This window comes from Sus scrofa, chromosome 2 (genome assembly GCF_054392235.1).
Source record: "Sus scrofa isolate SSC_HxYL_T2T_F1_AM1 chromosome 2, Sscrofa_HxYL_maternal_Yorkshire_Landrace_v2.0, whole genome shotgun sequence".
Lineage (NCBI taxonomy): Eukaryota > Metazoa > Chordata > Mammalia > Artiodactyla > Suidae > Sus > Sus scrofa.
The window spans coordinates 139956709-139977283 of record NC_139384.1 but is presented as its reverse complement, the minus strand read 5'-3'; the positions used below and the strand labels follow the sequence as shown (position 1 = coordinate 139977283).

The window sequence follows — 20575 nt, the reverse complement described above, 5'->3', positions numbered from 1 at the left end:
CCACGACAGGAACTCCCTGCATCAATTTTTTTGTTCTCAAATAAATTTTGTCCATTTGGTGAACAAAATAAAAAAAAATCACAATAACACACAGCAAAGTAGATTGTCTCAGAAGATCTTTGGTCAAATTTTTGTTTAAACTACTGAAGTCTACTAACCCTCCCCATACAAATAGATGTGACAGTTTTTGACAGTTGTTTGCTCTGTTGGTGCTAATCACACTAAGGTTTATATATACTTGTATCATAAATAAAACTTTAAAATATTTCAACAAAAGAAACATGTAATGAATTCAGAACTACCATTCAGAAATCTCTCTTGAAAAATGGCCCCAGCTCGCTATGTGGTTTTGATACCAGGGGACAGAGAGGGCCATGCTCTCTGAACATGCTCACGCGAGGACCTGGGTGTCACTGAGTAACCACTCCCTGGGATGGATTACAAGGCAAGTTAGAACCCTGCTCCACCTTGGCATCATCTCTGGGCTGTGGGCGAAGCCTTTCTGTCTATGCTCTGTAATATGGGGTGGATATAAGAGTGGGCTTCCTCTTTATAATCTCAGGCAAGATGGATCTTGTAAACAGAGAGCTAAACTAGGGGAAAATAGCTGGTTATTGCTTAAATACTGTTATATGATAGAGAATAAAAGACAACTGACGTACACTGAGATTAGAGTTTTGGTTCCTTTATATTCTGAAACTTCTACCGCATCCTTTATTATTTATTTTTATTTATTATTTTAAAAGAATTGAAATGAGCCCTGGCTCAATGAACAGAGCCACCTTGGATTTAAGGAGGTTCCTAAAACTCCTTTGACCCAGCCCGGTGGAATGGATCTTCTGTTGGTTGCTCATTGTGGGATCTTGCTTTGTGCACCTGGCGTGAACATGGGCTCTGTACTTTGCATGGCACGGGCCTAGGTTCTGTCCTATAAAAGATCCTCCTTCTGCCCCAGTTACATCGGTGCACTGGAGCGCAGAGGTATTTTTGGATAAGCAGCTCCCACCTTTAAAAGGAGAAACTGATTTGAGCCACCTGTCTTGTATGGGGTACATTTAAAAGCCATCTCATAAGACACTGGTCTCTTACCCCAAACCAGATCCAAAGCCACGAGGCTTAAGAATCAATTACTGAGTTCCTATTTCTAACCCATAGTTTCATTTTCTTGTCTTAAACCACAAATATATGCCCACAAATCTATATCCATATCCGTTGTACTCAGTGTATTATTTTAAGTCTTCGCTGCTGGAATGAGGAGATTTTAATATGCTCTCAGTACGCCACCCCGATCTGATACTCACTTTTAATATTGGCAAAATGAGTTCCATTTTTCTGTAGTACAGTTTACTTGTTAGATTTTTAAAAGGGCTTTTCCTGGTATAGGAGAATGTCTTAGGAGGCAACGAATTTAAAATTTAGATGATAAAATACGTCCATTGTTCCCGAGAGACGATCCTGCGCTGCATGTTCTTTCTGTGTCGAGATTTTACTTGGCCCTAATTGCTGACTCGTGATACCTATTTTGGCTGTTTTCGGGTTTGGTCTGAGAAACTGTCGTGGCCCCCAGGCTTCCTGATGTGCATGTGTATATCACCTAATCCTTAACAGAAAGAGACGAGCACTAGGACAGAGTATTTATATTTTTCATTAGAGGGAATTAATTCACAGGGAGTGGGACCAATTTACATTTTACCTAAGAGTTTCATGTGGAAACATGAGTTAATTGGCACCACATTTCTGATGTCTTCCAGCCGTGTTTGAGGGCCCTTTATAGATTGGATCCCAAGCAGCTGCCCTGTGACCCATCTTTTAAATCTGCCTCTACTTTATTCTTCTGGTTTTGTCACTTTTCTATGAAGCCTACAGTTTAATGAAAGGAAAATATCATCAGTAACTTTTGCCAAAATGGATGTGAAGAGTCTTTGAACCGCTGGACTGTCCTTGTAGTTTTTTTTTTTTTTTTTTTTTTCTGGGTAGCAGTGGGTGTAATGCAATCTTTTCATTCTATTAATAATACGTTATGCATGGTCACATCCCTGGTTAATTAGACTTACAGTTTTCAATTAACAGCATTTTTTGATGATACATTATTATCCTTATTAGTGAGGTCGTCGACTATATTATAACAAAGACTGAAGACTCTATTGTCAGCATAATCCTGAAAGAACCATTTAACTTTATGAAATGTATCTGGCGAAGGAACTTCATATTTTATTTGATGTATAATTTGACCCCCATAAAGAACCAAATGATTGTCTTTTCCCTCCCTTCTCAGAAGAAAATGTCCAGCACTTCAGCTGGTATGAGTATTTCTCAGTTAAAATGAATAACAGTCAGAAAATGAAATCTGAATTTTTAAAAATTGAGTAGATGGGCAGTTGGATATTCTTATTCAGCGATTTATCATGTCTTTGGATAAAATTTATAGTTCTATGTGAAACTGATTAACTCCATTAGATTTTAATTATTGGTCCCAAATCAATACTCTTAGGAGCTTCAAGCAATTCCATTCACTCATTCTGAATCAAGAGGTGGATTTCGGGTGGACGTATTCTTTTAGTTGACATTAAAACACTCTATTTAGTTTAGACTTTTGTAAGTCATTTCTACCCCCTACTGTTCAAATATGAGGACGTTAAAACCTATAGGGATCAGAGGAAATACATGACGGGTTTTCTGTCTGAACTGCCCAGCAGCTATGGAGCGATTGATTTTGTCTCCTTTTGTCTTCCCAATTGGGGGGCCAGAGTGTGGTCTGATGCTCTGAGGGATTTGCCCTTGGCCTCTGTGATGTGGGAGGGAGGATGGACTCGGGTGTGGGTACTTCTTCTCTCCAGTACCCACACCTGCTTGCTTCATTCTGGCTTTTCAGTGAGACAGTCAAGTTTAGAGGAGGGGCTCAAGCTGCACCATTGCTCTTTCAAGTTATTGTGTTTCCCCAAATGGACCCATCGTTCTGGCATCTGTCATCACTTCTGACTTCGATTCATTTTGTTTGTGTTTGAACTCTCTGTATACATGGAATCATAACATGCCTTCTTTCTTCTTTCATGCATGGCTTTTTCCCACCAGATGATGTCTCTGAGGTTCGTCCTGTTGTGTAACAGCAGTAATAGTGCATTCTTTTTCATTGCTGTACAGCAGAGGCCGACAGTAAACACTTAGCCATGTAGGCCATATGGTCTATGTTGCAACTCCTGAACTCTGCCTTTGCAGTGTAAATGCAGCTGTAGACGATCCTGTTAATGGGCAGAGCTGGATATGACCCACAGGCTGTAGTTTGCCGACCCCTGATGTATTATTGAAAGACTATACCACAATTTACCCGTTCTATTGTAGATGGATGTTTGGGTGGTTTGGGGCTTTGGGAAATTATGCCTCAGGCTGCTGTGAACATTCTTATACATGTCTTTTGTGCATATTTTTAATGCTTGGTGTGTCCTGGAACTGTTGGATAAAAGGGATGCATATGCTCAGCTTTGATGAATGTTGACAAAATGGTTTCTGTAATGGTTTTACTGGCTCATACTCCTACTGATAGTGTTCCAGATGACTTAAATTCTTACTAAAACTAGGTATTGTCATTAAAAATGTGATTATGTAGTGGTATCTCATTTTCCTTATGATGAATAATGCTAAACGTCTTTTCATATGCTTATTAGGCAATTTGGATTAAAAAAATACTCATTCAGGAATTTTTAATCCAGTTTTTGAAAACTGGGTTGTCATTTTTTCTTATGGATTTGTAATATTTCTTTGTATATTTTGAAAATAAGCTATTTGTTGGAAATATGTGTTGCAGATATCTTTTCACATTTGGTGACTTGCCTCTCTCACTCTTAGAATGGTATCTTTTCAAGTATAGATGTTCTTAAGTGTAATATCAAATTTATCAAAAATTTTCTTTATGGTTAGCTCTTTCTGTGCTCTGTGTGAAGAAATCTTTATTTACACTAAGATCATAAATATACTCTCTTGTGTTAATGTCTAGAAGCTTTATTGTCTTTCATCGTCACATCAGTGATCCAACTGGAACTGATTATTATTTGCGTTTATGGTATAAGGTAGGGATCTTTTTTCCACGTAGATACCCAATGATCCAACATCATTTATTCACAGGATTGCTTAAACTGTTTACAATGCACTGGAAATTCTGTGACCAACACATGTGCATTAGTTTCTGGTCTCAGTTCTGTTGACTTGTTGTCTCTCCTTGTGCCCATAAGGCACTATGTTAATTGTTATAATTTATAGTTAGTCTTGACATCTCCTAGTGTAAGTCCTCCAACATCGCTCTCTAAAACTGTCTGCTACTCTTGGATTTTGCTCTTCCATGTACCTTTTAAAACACCTTAGTAAATTTGCAGAGAATTTCTGTAATGTTGTTTACGATTGCATTGAATCTTTAGATCAGTTGGGGGACACATGGCATCCAACCCATGGACATGATATTGTTTGTAGTCTCTTGTGGTCTTAAGTATCTGCAGTATCTGTAAGTATCTCTTTCATTTCCCATGTGGGTAATTTGTGCCTTCAGTATCGCTTGCATTCCATGCTCTCCCCTCTCATTCTGAGATTCTCACTCTATATATGTTAGAACATTTAATCATGCTTTAGTATCTTATGCATGTTTTCTGTGTTTTTCTTCCATTTTTCTGTTCATGATTCAGTCTGGACACTTGTACGTATCTATCTTCCCGTTTATTAATGATCTTTTTTGCTCATTTTAATATGCTATTCAGCTCATCAGTGGAGTTCTTAAATTCAGTTATGGATCAATCAATCAATCAATCATCTTCGGTGAGGCTATTGCCCATTCCAGGCCACTGTGTTCAGCTTGGCTCTTTTCTTGTGCAGTGAGTCAGAAAATGGTATGAGGGTAAAAAGTGGAGGCTGATGGCCACACTACCTCCCATGCACACGTGTGTTTAGTTCTCTCTCTGGAATTTAGTCCCTCAAGTTTTGGATAGCTTATTTGATCTCTTGTGACTCCAAATACCAGTTTCAGGTGTTTTAGCCATCTTTTATACTTGCTTTCCATTGAAGGTTTAGTCTGATACAAATTATTTTGACGTATAAACCATACAGTTTTAAAAACAAAGTTTTTGTTTCCATTTGCTGTTGAATTTGGCCATTTCAATTAGTGGAATATAAACCAAATCCTATTTATCACATTTAAAAGACGTTTTCCTTTTTCCCTTTCTGTTGTAGACATGTGCTAATGGAAGATTTTCAGATGGGTAAGATGTTTTCCAGGTTTCAGCCTTATCATTCCTGATTGAGAAAGTGTCTGTTTGAGAGTTGTTCACCTTTCTCTTCTTCTTATCTACTCGTTTTATGAGCTTAAGATCGTACTTGGGAGTGACAGTAACTGCTATCACGCAGTGCTTAGCATTCACAAACCATGCTGTAATCCACCGTCTCATTTAGTTTGACAACAAAATATCCTGTGAGGTAGGTGGTGTTATTACCGCTGGGTGGCAGTTGAGCAAATTCAGGCTCAGGTAGGTCATGGGCTTTTCTCCTCATCACATTGTCAGTAGGTGGCTCGTTAGGGGTGACATCCTTGCCTTCCACAGCATGCTTTCCCCGTCCTGTTCTTACCCTAATCATGACCTGGCAATTGGCTGGGAAACAAAAGCAATTAAAATAGTGTTTACTCTTAAGGAGTTCCCAGTTTAGTACATTATATTGCATTAATTCCTAGGAATTAATGTTGTTATTTTTTCAAAAGTGCCAAAGCTAAAAATATCCTTCAGCTTTAGCAGACTCTGGAAAATAAAGATAGGAGTAGAATAGAAAGGAACCTGAATCAAATTTGGAAAGCTCAGGGAAGGCAGAACTAGGATTTTTGCTCTACTTACATTTTTATAGAATGATGATACCTAGTGTGGCTTCAGGGCAAATAGGACTCGTAATATACATTTCACATGAGAACCCTCTTCTGTGTACCTCCTAGCAATTTGGGGAAACCTTCTTCACCCTGACATTTTTCAAATTCTTTAATGCTTACTTGTCTTTTCCTTGAATTTATGTGCCTTGGAAAAAAATTACTTAACCGAGAATTAGAGTCTCAGCGCTTTTATCAAGTGACATGCGTCCCAGAAAAGTGCAGATGAGGTTAGAAACGGACCCAGGCTGACTTGCTCACGTGCCTCTGCAGAGTGACACGGGGCATGTCTGTGTCTCCCCAGGTGTGTTTGGAAGCATGTGGTCCTGCTTTCAGTTGTCACGGTGACCTGGGTGGGGCTACATCTGACACTGAGTTCCCCAGGTCAAGGGGCCTTGATGTGGAGGGACTTAAATGCCGTATTAAAGAGTTTTGACTTTACCGTGCCAGCGTGGTGAGTAGTTGGAGACTGAAATGATTGTGGGGAAAAGTTTAACCAGATGGTGATTTAGGGTGACTTTCAGAGGTAGAGGCTGGAGGCCAGATACCAGGTAAAATGTTTTTGCAAAAGCAGAAAGCAGGAGTTGTATTAGAACATGGGAAGGGAGAGGGAGCGTTGGTTACATATTCAAATCCACCTTATAGCATTTGTGAGCGAAATAAGAGAGAAGTGCTCCGTATTTGGGGGCATGAAAGTGGGGAAGAGTGAGGCATAATTACATAATTTTCTTATTTTAATCTGGATTTTTTTTTGGTGGTTTTTATTTTAACGTGTGTTTTAGCAGGTACAATTTCTAGCCCTTTAAATTACTACTATTTTCAGTATTTGTGACAAAGGAAGCCTCAACATTCCGACAAAGGCTGGAGCTCACAGTGCCAGTGTTCAGAAATCTTTCTTAGAGACGTAGAATATACACAAATGCCTTGTATGTGTTCCAACAGGGTGGGTGGGACTGGGACGATAGCCTTGTGCAACAGAAGCCGTCTGTTTGCTCATTGATTAATTTCTAATTGGGAAGCTCTCTGTGAGTGTATTTATTGTTTTCTTTCTTTCTTTCTTTCTTTTTTTTTTTTTTTTTTTGTCTTTTTGCCTTTTCTAGGGCCACACCCATGGCATATGGAGGTGCCCAGGCTAGGGGTTGAATCGGAGCTGTAGCCACCAGCCTACGCCAGAGCCACAGCAATGTGGGATCCAAGCCACATCTGCAACCTACACCACAGCTCACGGCAACGCTGGATTGTTAACCCACTGAGCAAGGGCAGGGATCGAACCCGCAACCTCATGGTTCCTAGTTGGATTTGTTAACCATTGAGCCACGACAGGAACTCCCCAAGCGTATTTATTGTTAATGTACGTAGGTCAGTCTGGGTGTACGGGGAGACATGTTTGTGTCTGCCCAGGTGGTCAACATGGCTTAATAATAATTTGGGAAATTCTTTTTTTTTTTTTTGTCTTTTTGTTGTTGTTGTTGTTGCTATTTCTTGGGCCGCTCCCACGGCATATGGAGGTTCCCAGGCTAGGGGTCGAATTGGAGCTATAGCCACCAGCCTACGCCAGAGCCACAGCAACGCGGGATCCGAGCCGCGTCTGCAACCTACACCACAGCTCACGGCAACGCCGGATCCTTAACCCACTGAGCAAGGGCAGGGACCAAACCCGCAACCTCATGGTTCCTAGTCGGATTCGTTAACCACTGCGCCACGACGGGAATCCGGGAAATTCTTAAGTTCTATTACTGTTACTAGCTTACAATATTATCACCAGTTCCTAACTACATTTTCAGTGTCTACAGTAGAAATTCTAAACCCAATCAGTGCGTTGCAAAAAACACGATTTTGGCTTTTTGTTAGTTTTCCTTCCTTGTGGTTTGCAGTTAAGCCTGGAGCAGGTGGTGCCTGGGATGTAAACAACCAAGACGCAGGGGTGGGGTTTGAGGGTGGGCAGTCAGGTCCTGTTCTGGGCTTCGTGTCGTCAAGAGGTCAGTGTGCTTTGATGACACCTGGGAATGATTTTTGTTCCACGGAGGTGGACTTGCTTCTGATGCTTCGATTTTCAACGGTGCTCCCAAGAGCAGAGGTCTGCTTTAACTTTGGTTGGGTCTGGATAATATTAGAGCATTGAGTAGTCAGCTCTTGGGAAATGCATGTCTAAGAGCATAAACTTATAAAATTTAAGTCTTGACTTCTTCGCCCACGAGGAGTCTCTGACACTGAGCTAGTTAAAAAAACCTCTTTAAACCTTGATTTTCTCACCTGTAAATATGGGGTTAATAATAGTAGATGCTGGAAGAACCAATGATAGATTAAATGCTTGGGCAGCTCTTAGCTTAGCATCTGGCAGTTAGTAATTGCTCAATAAATGCTAGCTATTATTATTATTACTAGTAAGTCTACTGGCTCTTAGGTCATTTATCTCCAATGGCAGAGATGTCAGATACTCTCATAGATAGCATTTTCAAGGGATAAATTACATAGGGTTTGCTGCTGTATAAGACTTGGGCAGTCTCCCTTTTCAGCCAAGAACTCGTGCAAACAAAGCATGTGCCAGAGGGATCTGTGGGGTGTGCAATGTTGTGTTTCTCAATTAGAATTTGAGACCGTTCTAAAGCGAGCAGAAAAGATAACCTGTGTGTGGATGAAGTGACATCGATTCAGCACAGATCCGTGAGCAGCTACTAAATGTAATCAGATATTATGCAAATCAGACCTCTGGTGTAGCATGCTAATGACAACTCTCCTGTAAGTAACACTTATTTCAGGATCCCACTTATTCTCATTAAATAAGCCCAAGGTTGTTTGCATTCTTTAAAAAGGAAAACTGTCAGTAGGAACTCTGAGTCATGCTTCATACAACAGCTACACCTGTTTCTTTGATTTGCTTGAATATATATATTTAAGGAACCAGAAAGATTTTGACTTTCAAATACATGCGTTAAATACTCCTCCTTAAAAATCACCTTGGAATCACAGTTCAAACTCATATGTAGAGAGAGTTTTAGAAAAGGTCAATCTGTTAGTGCTGATTTCTATGCGGAACCTCGATTTTCATTTAGGACTTTTTATTTATTTTATAATCTGAAGGAAAAATATGGCAATAGACTTGAAATCAGAAGTCTTCTGCAGAGTTCCCATTGTGGTGCAGTGGAAACGAATCTGACGGGTATCCATGAGGAAGCAGGTTCCATCTCTGGCCTCGCTCTGTGGGTCAGGCATCCCACATTCCTGTGGCTGTGGTGTAGGCTGGCAGCTGTCGCTAGGATTCGACACCTAGCCTGGGAATTTCCATATGCCATACCTACCTGCAGCCCTTTAAAAAAAAAAAAAAAAAGCCTTTTGCTTGGACATGTGGCGATATAATCATTTCCTTACGGTTGTTGGAAAACTTTAAAACATGTAAGTTTTGGAGTTCCCATCATGGTACAGTGAAAATGAATCTGACTCGTATCCATGAGGATGCAGTTTCGATCCCTGGCCTCACTCAGTGTGCTAAGGATCTGGCGTTGCTGTGAACTCTGGTGTAGGTTGCAGACCCGGCTTGGATCCGGCATTGCTGTGGCTGTGGTGTAGGCTGGGTGATTTGTGATTTGACCCCTAGCCTGGGAACCTCCATATGCTATGGGTGCAGCCACTGCCGCCCCCCCCAAAATACATAAAGTTTTGATCTCATTGTTTTATTTAGTGATCAGAAATTAGAACACATAGATGCAAATGTCTACATTTGAGGCGGGAAGTTTGAGAAGTCACTTACATCCTCTGTATCACTCTCTGCTCAAACAGATGACCATTTGCTAAAAAAGAAAATTTGAGTTGAACTTTACATCAAGAGACCTCAGGTACTGACAGTCCAGAGAGCCTCCTTGTACAAACCCTTCCCCAGTTTGAAAAACTGGTATTATCTTTAGCCACTTGAAAGAAAACCAGTTATTTGGATCCCGAGTTCTGATATCTAAAGACATAGGCCTTGAGCATCCTTTATAATATTCTCTTTAATAAACTTACAAACTACTTCGTAAAATGTGAATTTTTCAGTGAGAATAGATGAGTGTTCTGAGTCAGAAGCCGTTATGCCCACTGCAGAAGGAATGCATTTTAATAAGAGGAAAATGAGTGACACTTTCGGTTTCTTCGGTGAGATTAACCACGGGTGTGTGAAAAATTGTTTTTGAGGAGTATTTTCATGGGAGGCAGAACAAACTTAGTTTCTGAATATTCAAGGTGATGTGCTGCAAAGGAAGAGACAAATTCTCCCCTTTCAGAGGGAATGTCTGTGAGGTCATTCTCTTAACCTTGGTGAACTTCAGCATATCAGGGGCAATGTAATAATTAAAAACTCATTTCACAGCAGCTGATTACGCTTTGATTCACAATTACACTGTCTTTCAAAAGTCTCCTCTATCGGAGCATTTTGAAAATATGATGGCTTCATTATTTGTTATATTTCCAAAGTTAGAGCTTCAAAAGGAGCTGCAAAAACTTTCTCAATCATCTCGAAAGTCATGAATAAAACATGCATACCCAGAATTTTAAATTAAAGTAATTAGACCACATTAGAATCTTAGGGAAAAAAAAAATTTAACATCCATGTCAGCATGGAGAAAGATGCCCTTCATTAAATTACATCTTCCTGTCCACATTTTAAACTGCCATTTTTAAGGTAACATTAAAAGAATAATTACTGTGATTAAGATAATTTTACAAAGTAAATGTTAGAAAATTCAGACCACAACATTTTCAGAGTATCGTTCCAATAAATTTTTTTCTATAAATTATTTGAAATTAACAAAACAATATCCTAAAATTTATACCAACTCTCTGTGTCCAAAATAATGAATAGAAAGCAGGAGGCTGATACTTGACTACAGACTGGACAGTTCTGCTCTAGGAAGTGAGGAAGTGTGATCTTCAGACTAATACTTGTTAGATTGATATAAAAACATCTAAGGATAGGAGTTCCCTTGTGGACCAATGGGTTAAGGACCTGGCACTGTCACTGCAGCCTCTTGGGTTGCCGCTGTGGCCCAGGTTCGATCCCTGGCATGGGAACTTCCTCATGCCAAGGGCACAGCCAAAAAAAGAAAAAAGTACATAAGGATAGAGTGTTGAAACAGTATAGCTCTTGATATACTTCCAGATAAAGGTGGTAAGCTGAACTTGGGACCTGGGGAGTACTCATTCAAGTGATCTCCAAATTTAGGAAAAATGCTAGCAAACCAAGAAAGATCAAATTGGGTTCCGTGAAGGAAAATAGAGATAGGTGGGGAGGAAATCCTGTGGCTTAGATATCACCAAGTCGTACTTCTATTTTAATCAGCAGCTTCTAGATACATAGTTACTGTATTAAATATTTCTCACCTAAAATCTGCTTCTTGGGTCATTTTTCCAAAGGCAAGAGACAACTTTTTTGTGTAATGGAAGTCCAGGGCAACACAGAATTAATTTTAGCCTGTAGTATAATTTTGCTCATTAGCATAAAAACTGCCAAGGATGCTGGTCCAGGGGTGGCACTTGAGAAGTACTGGGTTAGTGCTGTGCTTTTTAATCCTGGTTGCACATTAGATTCACCTGTGCCTTGCTCTGGACATTGTCAGGTAAAATCTCCTCAGGTGATTCTAGTGAATAGACAAGCTGGAGAACCACTGAGCCTGCAGAATCACATCATAATCAGGCCCAAATGTGCCACAAGGAAACCTGTTCATTAGACTTGAAGCTTTATGTGATTTCCACCTCATCTGCTTCTGCACAAGTTGGCTGTGAAAGATGCTTCTGGGCGATGGTCTTTTTCTCTGGGGCAGATAATTTTGGATGGCCAGTTTATACCAAATGCTCATTGTTTGCACTTGCCTGGGTGTACAGAGTTGTCAATATTGAGTCTGTCACGCTTCCTTGATGGGTCTAAAGGGATTGGATGACCTGGCCAACCAAGACCTGGGCAAAATGTAGTTCTCTAGCATCTTATTGGAGCTCTGCAAAGACCTGCATTTGTTCTGCTTTTTGTTTGTTTGCTGTTGGTAGAGTGGAGCTATCTAGCTGGTACCCACTTTCCCATTAAAGTCCTCAGAACCTTGTGATGAGGCCTCTAAGACAGACCTGCTTAAGCTTGGGGGAAGATGCTTCCCATTCGGGAGTTGAAAACAGGCCTAGATATGGGGGGCAGGCAGTTCCTCCAGCACGTACACCAGTCTAGGCTTTCTTCCTTGTCTCTCAGCAGCTTGCTCTAACCCAGCTCTGTCTATGACTAAGGCAGGGTGGTGTGTGCATGTGTGTGTGTGTAAGCTCCTGACTGCTGGACCATGACAACCACTCATCCCACCTCTGAGCCTTTGAGAGTGAGGAATGGACTGAAGGTGTTCAGGAGAGAGCACCGTTTCTGTAAGTAGAATAATCAACCATCTTTTTGCTTAGGACTGTGCCAGTTTTAGCGCTGCAAGTTCTGCATCTCATGAAACCCCTCATGCCAGGTTAGTTGATGGTTGGTCATCCCACTGGTAAGCCTATATGAGTCCCTACCCAGTGCTTAACCCTTTATCTGTAAAATGGAGAGAGTAATAGCGGTTGCTGTGACGATTAAATGGCAATATGCAGAGAGCTGACAGTTCCCACTTAGTGAATGCCATTTTCTACATGTAATGGACAGCTGCAACTATTTTATATAATAAAATAGTTTTTAGCATTTTATATAATAAAGTCAAATAAAAGACCTAGGAAGCCTTACTAGACATAAAGGAGATTTAAGGGAGGAAGAACTTACATCCCTTTGACAAGGTCATGGATGATGTCGCATTTGGGAAATGTCTTCAAAGCTGAGTAGACTCATGACAGGCAAAGAGTGGAAGAAGGTGTTTCAGGCATCCAGAACAGCAAGACATGGTAGAGGCAGCGGAGCATGAACTGTGTCCAGGAATGGTAGAATTCAGGAGATTTGGCTGGAGCAAATACTTGTAGCAGCAGATAAAGTTAGAAGGATAAACTGGAAGATGTGAAGTTAAGATGAAGGGTTGGTTAATTTAGTACACAATTGAGAATTGTTGAAGGGTTTTTTTTTTTTTTTTTGGGTTGGATTTTTTTGTTGTTGCTGTTTTTAGCTGTAAAAGAATATAATAGGAAAAAGAACGCAGAAGGAATAACTCTGAAAGAATGTATAAGCATTTTCCTTCAAGTCAATATAGACTCTGCAAATAGGTGCCAGATATTTTCCAAGTGATTTTCAAAGTGGAAAGAAACGCCCTTGAGAAGCTGACTTATTAAATATGTGCTTCCAGTTGCTGGGCATGAAGGGCACTCTATTCTTCTATTTAGTAATCACTAGAAGGGCTTACTCCCCTAAAATAGCTGTCAACTTAGATGTCAGTCTGTCAGTCATTTGAATGGTATTCATTGAATTTCGATTACGTGCCCAGGAGTGTATCACACAGGGACGATAGAAAACAGTGTATAAAAGGCACATTTCCTGCCCACAGGTAACCCAGTCCATCTGGGGAAGAAAGACTGACCCATGGGTACGAATTTTCGAGTGGATCCCAGTAGAACAGTATGTGACCAACCAAGGGATTATTGGCTTTTAGATCTTAGAAAACCAGCATTATTCCAGGACAAGGACCTGTAATTCCTCTGTTTTCTTCACTCTTCTACTTCAGTTGTATACCTAGCATTTGACTAAGCACATAAAATGGGATGCAAATTATTCTCAGAGTAAATACATCAGACTGTCTTTGTTTTTGATCACAACTACGTAAATCACAAGCTGCCTCTTAAAGTTCCTCTTGAGGAACAAGATAACACAGTCTGTGAGCAATTCAGAGTGATCGACTATCATCTTCTCATCCAAAGGCAGATGTATGCTGAGGGAAGTGAGAAACACCTTTTTTTTGGGAGGGGGGGTTGAAATGAGTTATTGGCTTTTTAAAAAAATAACTAACTCAGGTAGTTAATTTGTACAGTTTTGAAAGCTGGCTTCTTGCCAATCTACTTAAAACAATTAAACAGAGAAAATTCAGTTTCCTTAAAACTCTTTTCTAAGAAAAGGGGAAATCTACCTTTTATTCTAATTTTTGAAATAATGTGATTCAGAGGAAGTTGTTAGAGTTTTCAAAAATATTTAAAACCAAAACCTCTAAGAAAACGTTTCTAACAGTTTCTAAAATATTAGGAAAGTAAAAGCATTTGCGAAGCGCTTCCAGCCAATTATTGGTACATTTCATAGTGTCAGCCAGAGAATATGAGCCTATATCTGCCCTCAAGGAGTTTTCAATAAAGTTGCGATGAAATATATGCATAAAAATCGACTGTTAGCCTCTAGAAAGTGCTCAATAATTGGAAAAGAAATTAAATGTATTAAGAAAGCTTGTTAGTGTGTGTGTTTTTTAAACTATTGAATTCAAATGATGCCTTAGATCTAACATACACAAGTCATAAGTTATCAGAGTTCCATTTTGGGTAGAGTTAATGAAGACTAGCAGAAAGCGAAGCCCTTCCAGGGGTGTGATGAACATTAGGTATTTTTATTGAGAGAACTTGGATGCATTTTGATTAGGAAAGTGTCTCACTGCAAATAGAGAAAGATTTGTGTGTGTGTGTGTGTGTGTGTGTGTGCATAATAAAAGGTCTAGAGACTGGGGTAGCTGTTCGAGGCTGTCTCCAATATTCCCCAGCACTCAGGCATCTTTATTGCCATCTTTTCTCATTCTTCACTGTTGAAAGATGGCTACTTACCTCCAGCCTTCATCACATCTGAATACAAGAGAGTAGAAGGGGGAAGGCTGAAGGGCCAAGAGGTGACCAATCTGCCTCTCTCTTAAGAAGCTTTTTCCAAGGTCTCACCCAGTACCATTTGCTTACAGACCCTTGGTGACAGCTGGGTCACAAGGCCACCCATAGGTACAGTGAGCAAGAGAAGGTGTTCCAACTTTCTATCTCTAAGATTGAGAAGGGAGCTGTGAATGGCTTTTGAGTAGGTAGCACTCAGTGTCTGCCCTAGTGCCTTTTTTGGGGGAGGAGGGGGAGCTCACCAGTGGCACATGGAATTTCCTAGGCTAGGGGTCGAATTGGCCAGAGCAACTCGGTATCTGAGCTGCGTCTGTGACCTACACCACAGCTGTTGGCAACGCTGGATCCTTAACCACTGAATGAGGCCAGGGATGGAACCTGCATCCTCATGGATACTAGTCAGATGTGTTTCTTCTGTGCCACAACAGGAACTCCTCCTTAGTGACTTTTTTTTTTTCTTTTTTCTTTGTCTTTTTGCCATTTCTTGGGTCGCTCCTGCGGCATATGGAGGTTCCCAGGCTAGGGGTCTAATTGGAGCTGTAGCTGCCGGCCTACGCCAGAGCCACAGCAATGCGGGATCTGAGCTGCATCTGCGACCTATACCACAGCTCATGGCAATGCTGGATCCTTAACCCAGTGAGCAAGGCCAGGGATCAAACCCACAAACTCATGGTTCCTAGTCGGATTCATTAACCACTGCGCCACAACAGGAACTCCTCCCCCTGAGTGACTTTTTAATTTTAAATTTGGGGAAACATATGCTTGTTTGCCTGAGACAGACCTGGTTTATTCCTAACATCCTGGTGCCCCATCTCATTTAGGATTTACATTGTTTTCCTTTTTCCATTTAAAAGATGAAGTGGCATTATTGTTAGTTGCCTTAAAATCAGCTGGGAACCGTGACGTAGGCCTCCACTTGGTGTCCAGATTCTTCCGTGGTCTTGTCTGGAAGTGCGTGAAACCAGTGCGCAGTAAGTACGTTGGCAACATAACCAATGTCTCCCTTTCGAGACCAGTATGCAGGTTTCTCAGCGATAAAAACGGTGTCCTTGGTTGCTGGTAACTAGGGAAAGCTAACTCCTTCCAGTCTTGAGTTGTGGTGGAGAAGTATTTTCCTGCTTTCATCCCTTCAGGGCCCTCAGTATACTATCCAGTTGTGTAGCGGCTGGTGCTTCAGCCTGAAACACAGGAAACCATTAAGAGTGCACGCCGTGGGATGTGCGGAAAAGTATGGGTTTGATCTTCCTGAAATGGGTAGCAGGACTAGAAATACGCAGAGAGAATAGTCTGAATGTTCTTGCAGAGTGATTTTATCATTTATTTATTTATTATTATTATTACTGTTTTTTTGTCTTTTTGTCTTTTCTAGGGCTGCTCTCACTGCACATGGAGGTTCCCAGGCTAGGGGTCGAATCAGGGCTGTGGCCACAGCAACGCCAGATCCGAGCTGCGTCTGCCACCCATACCACAGCTCACGGCAATCCCGGATCCTTAACCCACTGAGCAAAGCCAGGGATCGAACCCGCAATCTCATGGTTCTTAGTCGGATTTGTTAACCACTGCGCCACACTGGGAACTCCCTATCATTTATTTTACGATATTATTATACAAATATCTTCGTTTTGGTGCTCTCAGAGGCAGACCTTCGACAAGGATCAGGATTTTATGTGTGGAGCATGGGTGATTGCTGGACGGTCGTGGGGAAGGAAATCAGGACAAAGAAGGAGGCCTATCAAAGGTGCACCATTAAGCCATTTACCACAGCATGGGACTGGCGCTTAATCCTGTAGGGAAACTCGGGGATATGGCACAAAACACAGAGTTCAGAATTATTTCACTGAAGGGGCACCTACTCTGGAGAGTTGATAGTTGGGTTTCACCTGGGAGGGGGTGATCCTGAGTTGAGTATGAGTCGATGAGTTGCTCAGCCCTTGTGGATTTCTGTACAAACAGGTGGCACAGCTGTCCCTGATTTTGAGGGGGGGGGTAGAGGAGGGGAACTCTGTCACAGAGATGTAGGTACTGGCAGGAAGTGGGCCAGAGGACACTGATAGGTTGGAGGGCTGTTTGCAGGATGCGGAACGTGTTGGCTGTAATCACTGATCACCGATCACAGATCACCGTGGCAAATATAATAGTCATGAGAAAGTTTGAAATATTGCCAGAGTTACCAAAATGTGACAGAGACTTGAAGTTAGCAAGTGCTCTTGGAAAAATGGTACCTTTAGACTTGCTCGACCAGAGGGTCGCTACAGAACTTCAACCTGTAAAAGAACACAGCATCTGCAAAGTGCAATAAAGTGAAGTGCGATAAAATGAGGCATGCATCTTTGTAGGTACGTGTAGTTAAAATTTTTTAGAAATAATTTCATTTTTAAAAATAATTTTTGATAGCAATACTTTATAAGACCATGAAGATAATAAAGCCAATTTCTTTGGCCAATAAAGAACTATTCCAAAAATGTTATAATTATTTTCAGGACCCTTTTTACTACCAGTAGGGTCCTGGTCTTGACAGTATATTGTGTTGTCAATTTAATTAAGCTTTCCCCTAAAAACTCAGCATTCCCAAAACAACTTTCTCATCCGGTCATATCTTATCTGCTCTTTATAGTGATTATGGGTAATGTGCTAAGGCCATATATATATGGTTTCATTATATTCTTTAAATAAGGTAAATTGTTTTTCAGATAAGGCAGAGTAAGAAGTTCTAATTTTCTTTTTTTCTTTTGTTTTTGCTTTTCAGGGCTGAACCTGCAGCATATGGAAGTTCCCATGCTAGGGGTCCAGTTGAAACTGTAGCTGCCAACCTATGCCACAGCCGCAACCACACAGGATAGGAGCAGTGTCGGCGACCTACACCACAGCTCCCAGTGAAGCCAGGGATCGAACCCACTTCCTCATGGATACTAGTCAGATTCTTTTCTGCTGAGCCACAAAGAGAACTCCTGCTTTCTATTATTTTACCAATTGTGTTAAAGTCCCTGAGCCGTAATTCAAACATCTGTGCCATCTCTGCCTTTGGTTTTATTAATTAGCTCATGATGATGAGTCATTTCTTATTTATTTGTTTTTATTTACTTAATTTTGAGTGTATAAGAACAAGAGAAACTGAGGTTAAATAAACGGAGGTTTGTTCTGGAAAGAGCATACCTTCTCTCAGGCCATTAATGTGGTGGGTTGGGCCATTCTAGCCCCTGGTGAACTGGGTTTGGGCATTATTGTCACTTAAGTTAGAATCTGTGCACTAGGTTTCAGAGTCCCCCAGTGGTGGGATACCGCTGTTTTCTACTCAGCATGGGGCCTGGAGTCTCTGAGGGTCTCTGAATTCTCCAGCCCCCACACTTTCACAGGCCCAGAGTGTCTGTGCCTCAGGGCTGAGTCTCTCAGCATTCCTGCCCCTCCCCCAGGGGAAGGCTGCAGGCAGGATCCCAAGTGCCAGAAGCTTTCTCTCTGTGTTTTTTTTTTGTTTGTTTGCTTTTGCGTTTTTGGCTTTGTCCAAGGCCTGCGGAAGTTCCAAGGCCAGGGAGCGAACCCATACCACAGCAATGATCACACTGGATCATTCACCCCCTGAGCCACCAGGGAACTCCCTGGAAGGTTTCACTTGATCATCTGTTTCACCTTTAGACTCAGACAAGCCCTATTTGTCGTGCCACAGACCAACTCTCTGTTTACGCTCCTGCTTTAACTGTGACCTTCCTCATGACCACTTGGTTTAGGCCTGTGAAGAAGTTGATGAGAAGGTGCAGACTGTGTGTGGTGCTCTCAGGGACCCTAAACTGTTAGACCCACCCACATTTTGCTTTCAGGAATTTATTAAAATTGCGGCTTCTTAAAATCTTACTCATATCTATGGTAGGCTTCTATTCTCGCTGACCTACCAGAGGTGAAATATATAGTGTTTTTTTGTCTCTTCTTGGAGGAGCTTGTTACTCTTTGTGTTTCACTTTATTACTGTACCTGACAACGCTGGCTCTCTGATGGGCTCAAAAAAATTATTTTTTGTGTATTACCCAGCTAGTTCTCATTGGGTGCGAATAACTTTCACGTGCAACTTTCTGTATTAAGCGTTGACAAGCTTTGATCCATGGGCCACATCCTGGACATCACCTGTTTTGGTAAATGCAGTTTTATTGGAACACAGCCATACCCATGTTGCTTATATATTTTCTGTGGTTACACATTGAATATTTGTGGCAGAGACCATATGGCCTGTAAAGCAAAAATTATTTACTATCTAGCCTTTTACAGAAAAAGTTGGCTAGCCTTTGTTCCACATATGAAACAGGCGCAGAAGTCCACTTGATGCTCTTAAAATTTTGTTGCATCCTGGAATAAAATTCCAAACTTTGGAGGAGGCTTCCTGTGTTTCTTGGTTAGAATGACTCTTCTCTGTATTTTGTTGTTTTTTAACCACCGCACTGCATGTTTTGTGGTGGACCAACCAGACTTTCCGATCTGGTTACTCGTTTGCCAAATATTAGGTCTTGTTTTTTAAAAATGGTATGTTTTGCTGATGAAAATGATACCATGGCCTGAATTTGGAGTCGTTTTTCTAATGTTGTAAGGTTTACGTTATTCCATTTATCCTTATCCTCTTAGAGACCAAGGCTTCCTTGTAAAGCCTCTGGTAGAACTTACTGGTTTACTGACATAGGTGTGATAAAGGAAAAGCATTTCCATGCAGTTAATGATTTACACGACCATGCTCTCCCTGTGACTTCTTTCACTGACTGTGTTAGGTCTATAAATGAATGTGAATTTGTAACTATTTAAGTATCATGGCCAGGGAGATAAGAAATATAGCAATCACAACTTTCTTGATATTTATTTTTTCTAATTATAAGCTCATTTGGAAATAAACTAATCTATAGGGGAAAGTACAAAAGTAGGTTAAATTGGGCGTTCCCATTGTGGCCGCAGCAGAAATAAATCTGACTGGCATCCTTGAGGACCCAGGTTTGATCCCTGGTGGAGATCTGGTGTGCTGTGAGCTGTGGTACAGGTTGCAGATGTGGCTCAGATCCGATATTGCTGTGGCTGTGGTGTAGGCTGGCACCTGTAGCTCCGATGTGACCCCTAGCCTGGGAACTGCCATATGCCATGGGTGTGGCCCTAAAAACAAAAAAAAATCCAAGTAGGTTAAAATTGACCGTGTTTTAACACTTGGTTTATTTCCATCTAGTCTTTTTAAAAAATATGATTGAATTTTGTCAAATGCTTTTTTTGCATCTATTGAGATGATCATGTGATTTTCATTGTTCATTTTGTTAATGTGATGTATGTATCGCATTGATTGGTTTGCAGATGTTGGACCATCCCGGCATCCATGGAATAAGTCCCACTTGATCACAGTGTATGGTCCTTGTAATATGCTGTTGAATTCACTTTATTAATATTTTGTTGAGGATTTTTAATCTTTTGTCATCAGAGATATTGGCCTGTAATTTTCTTTTCCTGTGGCTTCCTTGTCCGGTTTTGGAATCAGGGTAAAGCTGGCCTTGTTTAATGAGTTTGGAAGTGTTCCCTCCCCTTTGATTTCTTGGAAGAGTTGAAAAGATTGACATTAACTCTTCTTTAAATGTTTGGTGGAATTCACCAGGGAAGGTATATTGTCTTGGACTTTGTTGAAAATTTTTGTTGAACGATTCAGTCTCCTCACTAGTAACCAGTCTGCTCAGATCTTCTATTTCCTCATAATTCATTCTTGGTAGGTTGTATGTTTCTAGAAATTTATCCATTTTTTTTGTAGGTGGTTCAATTTGTTGGCATATAATTGTTCATAGTAGTCTCTTATGATCCTTTGTATTTCTGTAGAATCAGTTGTAATTTCTCCTCTTTTATTTCTGATTTTATTAATTTGAGCCCTCTCTCCTTTTTTCTTGGTGAGTCTCCCTAAAGGTTTGTTGCTTTTGTTTA

General features: G+C 40.8%; 1 long non-coding RNA gene across 4 annotated transcripts in view; it reads left to right on the top strand.

The window, feature by feature from the left end:
• LOC102158243 (uncharacterized) overlaps positions 1-20575 on the top strand; it is a 1270494-nt gene that overhangs the window by 33282 nt on the left and 1216637 nt on the right. The window contains exon 1 of one of the 4 annotated variants that reach the window (XR_014838692.1): positions 5454-5504. The exons of the other annotated variants lie outside the window; for them this stretch is intronic. This is a non-coding gene — a long non-coding RNA (uncharacterized LOC102158243). Of the gene's footprint in view, positions 1-5453; positions 5505-20575 lie in introns of those variants that run through there. 4 annotated transcript variants of the gene reach the window in all.